General features: G+C 41.3%; 1 pseudogene; it reads right to left on the reverse strand.

Annotated features, from left to right (window-relative positions):
* Positions 1-2,621: 2,621 nt before the first annotated feature.
* LOC116906095 lies at positions 2,622-7,182 on the reverse strand (annotated as a pseudogene).
* Between the last annotated feature and the right edge of the window lie 567 nt (positions 7,183-7,749).

A 7,749-nucleotide genomic window follows, 5' to 3' on the forward strand; every position in this document is an offset into this window, starting at 1 on the left:
TCCTGTCTTGCTTAAGTCAGCAGATCTCAGTGGTAGACTTAACCCGTTGGCTGGCTTTGCTGGAAGGCCCAAAGAAAACTGCCCCGTGACCCCCTTTCTCCAGCATCTGCTGTAGAGTTGGTGCAGTGCCAGGTGCTTTCAGTTTTATGCCTCTCGGTCTTCACCTTAGTGTTGCATAAACATGGAGGGAACCACAAAGTCTGAAGAGGTTAGATAGCTTGTTAGCAAATTGTTGATCTCTACGAGTTCTATGTAGGACATTCCCACCACTGCTGCTGCTGTATATGGTTTCTGTCATGCTAGTGGTCTAGGAAAGGGTATGGTTGATGATCTCGGATTCAGTAGACAGCCAGCCAGTGTCCAGTGTCAGACTGGGAGCCAGCATGGAGCACAGTGGTGCAGGTGCTTCTATTAGCAGCTGTGACTGTAGACTTGGTCATGTCCCCTTACCATGTGACATGCTGTGAGGTACCGCATGTCTCCTCACAGCACAGCTGCCAGTTCAGTGACTATCTTATGAAGATGGTGGTCTGGTGGGGTGTATAAAGTATAGGCTTGGCTTCTGATTTAATTCCAGATGTCCCCAAATGTTGACCATTGACAGTCTCCATTGAAACTTACAGCATGACCAGCCTTCTACAGAAATTTCTGAGGTCTTGGTAAAGAGACTAATTTCCAAGGTAAGTCTGGCCTCTGGTAGCCAAGGCACTCACTGAAGTGTGGGGAGACAGTCATGAATGGGTTTCATTAGAAGAACCTGACCCTGCTGCTTACTGAACACGGCTATAGGCCATGAGTGATGGAGAGCCACGTGGTATGGTGTCTTGTTAGAGAAGTATTGATTATAGGACCAGTGATTTTAGGTGTATTTCACATTTAACCTACATCTTGGAGCTACTGCTTTTAGATGACTTTTCTCCTCTTGTCTAGCAACATAAACATTTCTACGCTAACTAAAATACAACATTGTTGTTTTAATTAACTCAGTAATTCCATGGGAAGACTGGGGTTTTTCCTCAGCAATGTGATCTCTTCTTAGCCATTGTTGGTGATGTTTTGAGTTCAGTAGTTATCCCTCCAGGAAATCCATAATTAAACTTCATTTGTTTATGTGCAAAATGCTACACTTTGCCACAGTATTGCATAATAATTCAATGGGATATTTCTTACCCTAAAACAAAACTTTACAGGAGTAGTAAACGGTGTAACTGAAGTTAATATTCTTTGAAATAAAGCAAAATTGTAATCGATTGGTTGAAATTGTTTTAAATCCAAAAATAAGTATATGGTTTCATTATTAACATTCCATCTAGTCCACACCAAGTGGTTTACAAGACAGTTAGCACCTCTTTATAAAGATGCTTCCCATTATGGCTGTGGTCAATTGGAAAACAGCAGGAAGAGCAATGATTATGAAATAACAATAGTTTTTATGACATATTCAACTATGTGGTAACTATGCTGTATGCATAAGAGTTCTAATCAAGGCTGGATGAGTCAGCCTGATAGGAGGAAAGGGTCCCCAGAGCAGGCAAAAGATTTAGAGACAATCCCTTATCCTACTGTTAGGAGTCCCACAAAAATACCAAGCTCCACGACCATAGCCTACACGCAGCGGACATAGCTCAGACCCACACAGGCTCCCTGACGATTGATTCAGTCTCTGTGAGCCCCAGTGAGTCCTGCTTAGTTAATTCTGGTGACTGTGTTCTTGTGTTGAAACGACTCTGTTAGTCCATACAATCCTTCCTCCCCTCTTCTTCCAGATTGGCCGAGCTCTGCTTACCCTTTGGCTGTGGGTCTCTCTGCATCTGTTCCTATCAGTTGTTTGATGAAGCCTCTGAGATGACGATCTTGCTAGGCTCTGGTACAGCAGAATAGTATTATTAGGAATCATTTCATTCAGAATGTCAAATTATAGAGACTGTCAATTTATAATACATATCGACAGGTTATTATATAGCAGAGAGGTAATATTGGTCTTCTGTTGAAAAATCAAGAAAGAACCTTTTTTGGTTGTTTCTTGAGAGGATAAATAAATAAACAGAAGGGAAAAGGTCCCCTGATCAAAAGGTGCACTGACTGAGAGCGACAGTACTCTTCTTTGACACATCACAAACATTGTCTGTAGTATTAGGAGTAATGTAATACCATCAAATTCTTACATATTATAGTCATATATATATATATTTATATATATGAATACAAATATAAAATTACAAACACCGAATCATGACTACATGATTTGGAGTCTTAACTCACAGCACTAACATGTTTCTTACATCCTAACAGCTTGTTTAGACCTGAACAAAGTTTCATTGAGTGTACTAGTAATTTTCAAATGACTTGATAAAACTCTGCTTGTGGTATTTTGTTTTTTATGATTTAATTTGAGGAAAAGAAGGCAGCTGCCACACTTCACCTACTTCAACACTGCTCTGTTCTGGAATGTATAATTACAAATGTATGTATGGAAACTTAAAGGGATCGCAAGTTTCCCAGGATGGAGACATCATTTAGTGTGTCTCATTGGTGTGAGCATTAGACAGTATAAGATCAGGCATGGGAAAAGGTTTATACTCTACCACAGCGATGCTAGGACAACAGGCCTCTTAGTGAGGTTAATCAGTCAGAGGTGGGAGTTTATCAACAAACTGCCAACATCCGTCATGTCCCGCTGACAAGAGCTGGGCATCATGCCTTCACAGGTTTGGAAGATTACATAGACTGTCTTGCCAGTGCTTTTAGTTTCTCAACAGCAGAGGAAACACATTTTAGCGGAACTAAAATATCACATTCTCCGAGGCACAGGAGAATAGAAATACATCTATCAATGTCAGAGATATTGATAGGACCCTGAAGAAGCGACGCCCAAAGTGGAGGTCTGCTAGTGAGTACAATGACATCAGCATTTTTCGCTGTGTGTTGAGAAAAATGTATAACTAAACGACGTCTCTATGAGAGAATCGTCCCTGAATAACTGTTAGGAGGAATGCCATTCTTCACGCCTTGATCTATCAGAACTTTTGCATATTTCTGCCGCCTGTTTGATTCCAGAGTCATCCTGGAAATCAGGTGAAAATTCCAACAATACCACACCAAGAAGGCATACCCATATACATATTTATTGCGATGGCATAACAGACACATGTGGGCAGACATATTTCTTGTGTGAACTTTTAACACCTGCAAAAGAGTCTGTCCCCTTGTGCCCAGTACATCCACAAACAAAAATACCTGTGGCAGTCAGGCAGTCAGGGATGGACAGGTTGTTTCCGCATTGGAACTGGAGTTCAGAATTCTAAAGCATGTCCTCACCGTCTTATGTCTGATAACTTCTGGATCCTTTGCTTTCGTTGTGGCATTGTTATCCTCCGTGACTGTCAGTGAAGTTTGAATCTGATAGGACTGCCACACTCAGTTGTTCAGGTCTGACCTACTCATTTGGTATTTAGAGTTTATCTGCAAGCTTCTTTTGTAAAACTCCTGATACAGATGACTGCTAAGCGAGTTACTATGTGACTTGTTTAATAAACTAAAAAGTGTAAGAGTATATATTTTATAAAAGATTATCCTTCTATTAGAGATGTTTAAATCAGATGGTGTGTTGAATATATATATATATATATTCAAGATGCTAGTAGGGGCCAGGTCCTAGTTTGGGAAATGAACGCTCTCTAGAAGATAGCTGCCTTGTGTGTAAGAATGTATGTTTGATTCTGTTTGTGAGTATGTGAGGAGAGAGGCAAAGGTGTCTTTGCACACAAGGCAGTCCAAGTGTATATCTCGTACACTTAAACAGGGTGAAGCACAGGAATAATGTTTTTTCTTTGGGTACAATTACACCAATCTATTTTAAAGCACGTTTTGCTTTTGCATTTTAGAGTTCTGTTAAGTTGGATTTCCGTTGGAAAATAATTTTCACCAAACCCAAAATATCCCTGCCCTAAGAACTCCTATTTAATTTTACATCTATATAAAAACAAAGACTGTCTCTGGGGAAGGAGTTTCTGAACAAATCAAGGCTGTGTGTATGCAAGTCTAGGTTTCATGCTGTGTGGCTTAGGTTGGCCTTTAATTCATGAATTTAAGAGAATTCTTCTGCTTTAATTTTCAAAGTAGCTGGGACTTGAGGTGTCTATCCCATGCCTGGTTTGGTCTTGGTTCTTGCATGGGGTCCATCGTGGTGAGGCCCCCTGAGGAGCGTCCCTCCCTCCAAGACAGCACCTCCTTTCCAGGGCTCATCTGTTTGTTAAAAAGTTTCCTCTGGCATTGCTGACAGCAGTCCTTTCTCATTTGCACACAATCTCCACATCACATCTTGGAAACTGACCTTGGCTTTCGGTAAATCTCTGAATCCTGGGTTAAGAACTAGACTAGACACCCATCCTTTCTAGTTTCATCCGACAGAGTTCAAGGAGACGTCCTGTACTTGCGTAAGATCTGGTGCTTGTTCTTCCCCAGAGCAAGACAAAGATAGCCACCTGTCTGTCTCTCTTCCTAAAGACTACGATAAATGGCTAAACCTTAAGGGCTAGTGTGAACGTAGTCCCATTCTAGGGTCAGCAAAGATTCATAATTCTAAGGTCCAGACATAGACTTTTTTTTAAAAATATATTTATTTATTCTATATAAGTACACTGTAGCTGTCTCAGACACAACAGAAAAGGGCATCCGATCTCATTACAGATGGTTGTGAGCCCCCATATGGTTCCCGGGAACTGAACTCAGGACCTCTGGAAGAGCGAGTCCGTGCTCTTAACCACTGAGCCATCTCTCCAGTCCCCAGACATAGGCTTCTTGGAAGTGAAATGAGGATAAACTCGTGAGGCTTTGAAGCCACTGCTATCATGATGCCAAAACTAGCCCCGAGACACATATTGAGGCTTCAAATTTTGTAAAATGATTGTCCGTTCATTGTGCAAGCCTCTTTCTTTTCTTTCCCCCTTTCCATTCCTCTTGCTTTGTTTCTTTGTGGACTGAAGACAGACCCTGTTCCCAGCGATGCTATTCAGATGCTCTGCCACTGAGCCGTATCCTAGGCTACTTCGGGTGCTGTGTTAGCTTGGTTTGTTTTCTTGCTTGTGTTCCTCCATGGATGCTGACTCACAAATACTGCCGAGAAGAAGGCCGTTATGGTTCTCATGCATCTTCCTCCCTATCGGGTTAGTGTGGCAAACTCTCTGATGAATAACGGAAAAGAATTAGTAGCAAGTCTCAGGAAATAAAACAGTAAATGCTACAGAATGGCCACCTCTGCGAAGTCAAGATGGGCACAGAATTGAGGAAAATAGAAGAAGATGCAGATCCCGGTGAACATGCCGAGAATGGTGTCTATATGCAAACTCTTTCTGAGTTCATCTAAGCATCTGGATCACTATCCTGTATCTTCATAATGTTTTTTAAGTTCTGACACAATAGATGACTGTAGGAAGCAAGTGGCTTTGAGGAAACTACCCTGGAGAGGGGAAACATGAGTCTTAGTAGCAAAGGTGACAACGTGGTACAAAGTGGATTGTGCCTGTTGCACAAAAATAGCTCAGACGTTTCCATCCCTTTCTTAATCAAACTGCAAAGGGAGTAAACGTTTTTATACAGAAGGGTTCGGTTAAGAAAAGGGATCAGGAAATTTAATAAGAAATCCAGTAACCCGAGTCACTTTGCTACTTAGTTGACTGCATAGGTCATCTCGACTCTATGACAGTATGAAAACAATATGCACTCAGTGGAAACTTCACATTTTTAATTTTGATCATCTCCCAGGCCCAATCCTCTCTCCTGACACTAGGTGGCAGTAGTGAGCCACAGCAGGCACCTTTTCTTGGAAAATGAACCAGTTCAGGCTCCAGCGCATTGTGTTGCAAATGGTGAGTCTGGGTTAAATGTAAATGCAAATGTAAACTTATGGCTATTTGAACGTACCATAGACATGTAGGCTATAACCTCTTCGGGAGGAGCACCTGTGTGCTGACAGTCGATCAGTTGGGTCTAATGACGCAAGCACGAAATACCGGTTCAGAAGTTTGAGATACTCAGCAAGACTTTTCTCAAGTACTACCTTCTCCCAAAATAGGGAAATCATTTTAATAATTTTCAATGTGCAATTAAAAGACTGAAATATTAAATCGATTATACAAATACGCAAGGGAGTGCAAACATACAAGAATGTCTCATTTAGTATCAATAGGTGTGACTGGAAGAGGACAAAGGTCCCGAGGGATACCGAGAAGGCACCAGCCACCCTGTGTCTTGTCACTGTTCTCTCCTTTACCCCCCCCCCCAGGTTTTAGCCACATGAACCTACTTTTATTGGGATATGGCAATTACACAAAACTGTGGGTTTCACTATATTTTCTCACATAAACAATACTCTTTGTTTTGTTTTTTTTTCTCAGCATCTCTGTTCTTTGTACCTAATTTTCTTCTTAGACTTGTCTAGGACAGCTGAGATGTCATGTCTGTGGTGGTCATCTCTACTTTCTTGCAAGGACAGGCCTCTATCTACTTCACAGAGATACTTGCAGTCCCAGAAGCACTACAGAGCAGTCATTGGCTTACAGCCTGCTTCCTAGAGCTGACCCAATTGAGCCCACCCCTTGTTTCTTCAGCACTTACATGCTTAATACAACACACACTAGATGAATACTGCTATATCTTATCAATATTGATTAGCAGTATCAATATTAATTATGCTACAGACCACTGTATCCTTGGTTCCTTCTAAGATACTCACCAAATTGTACACAGTTAATACGTGAATGAATAAACAAAGCATAGGAAGAATTAAAACATTTTATGGTGCTAAATTTTTTGATGGAACTCATGTAAGAAGCAATTTAACTGGTTGATAAAGTATGCCAATGTATGTAAATCTCCAGCAACAAGCCCTACTAGTGAGGAATTTAGAATCAGTTAAAAATGCTTTTCTTTGGCGATAAATCAAAGCAACTGAAGCTTAATCTTCAGGGTCATGGTGATTCAGAGTTCTCTCTACAGCGCAGTACATTGAGCTTTCTGTGAATTGAATCTAGGAATTGTTGAGGTATATTGATCAGTTCTGCCTTCCTGAAGTGTGATAAAGAGGTGTCTGTTAGGTATTCGAGGGCACAGTTGAGCTGATTTTGCAGAACTCGTGTGACTAACCACTGTAAGGAACAGGGCACCGCACAGCTGATCGCACATGTTCAGGTCTGAAAAGGAGTAGCTGGTTTACAGGTAGGATGTGGTAGCCTGAAGCTTATCAAGGTTCTGTCTGTAAAGCAGAGTGACAACTTAGACAGGGAACTGTGACGCCAAAGAAGTGTTATAAAGTAACGATACTATCACATGAAAAGTCTGGAAAATGTTATTTTCCTTTATCTACCCAGGTCACATTGTTTAACTATGTATCCTCCTCCCATCTCCTTTTCTTGCTTTCGAATATCAACAATGTTATTTATATGGGAAAAAAAAGTGTCCCAAGATTCCTTATGTGTTTCCCAGACTTCCTTGGTGGCACCTTGAGTCCACTATAAACACCTGGATGAAAAGTGAAACCTGGATCCTACTCTTTGTCTCCTTCTTCCTGGTTAGTGTCTCCTGGTCTCCAGGCAGGACTGAAGCCCCTCCCCGTCTGATGTCCTCAGTGCAAATGAATGGTATCAGTGTCCCAGCTGCCCTTGGCACTGAGTGTTTCTTCTCCATGGACTTTTATCCACTGATCATCTTTACTGATGACTGTTGCTTGAATCAGTTTTTACTGTGATGGAC

Source organism: Rattus rattus, chromosome 7 (assembly GCF_011064425.1).
Source record: "Rattus rattus isolate New Zealand chromosome 7, Rrattus_CSIRO_v1, whole genome shotgun sequence".
Lineage (NCBI taxonomy): Eukaryota > Metazoa > Chordata > Mammalia > Rodentia > Muridae > Rattus > Rattus rattus.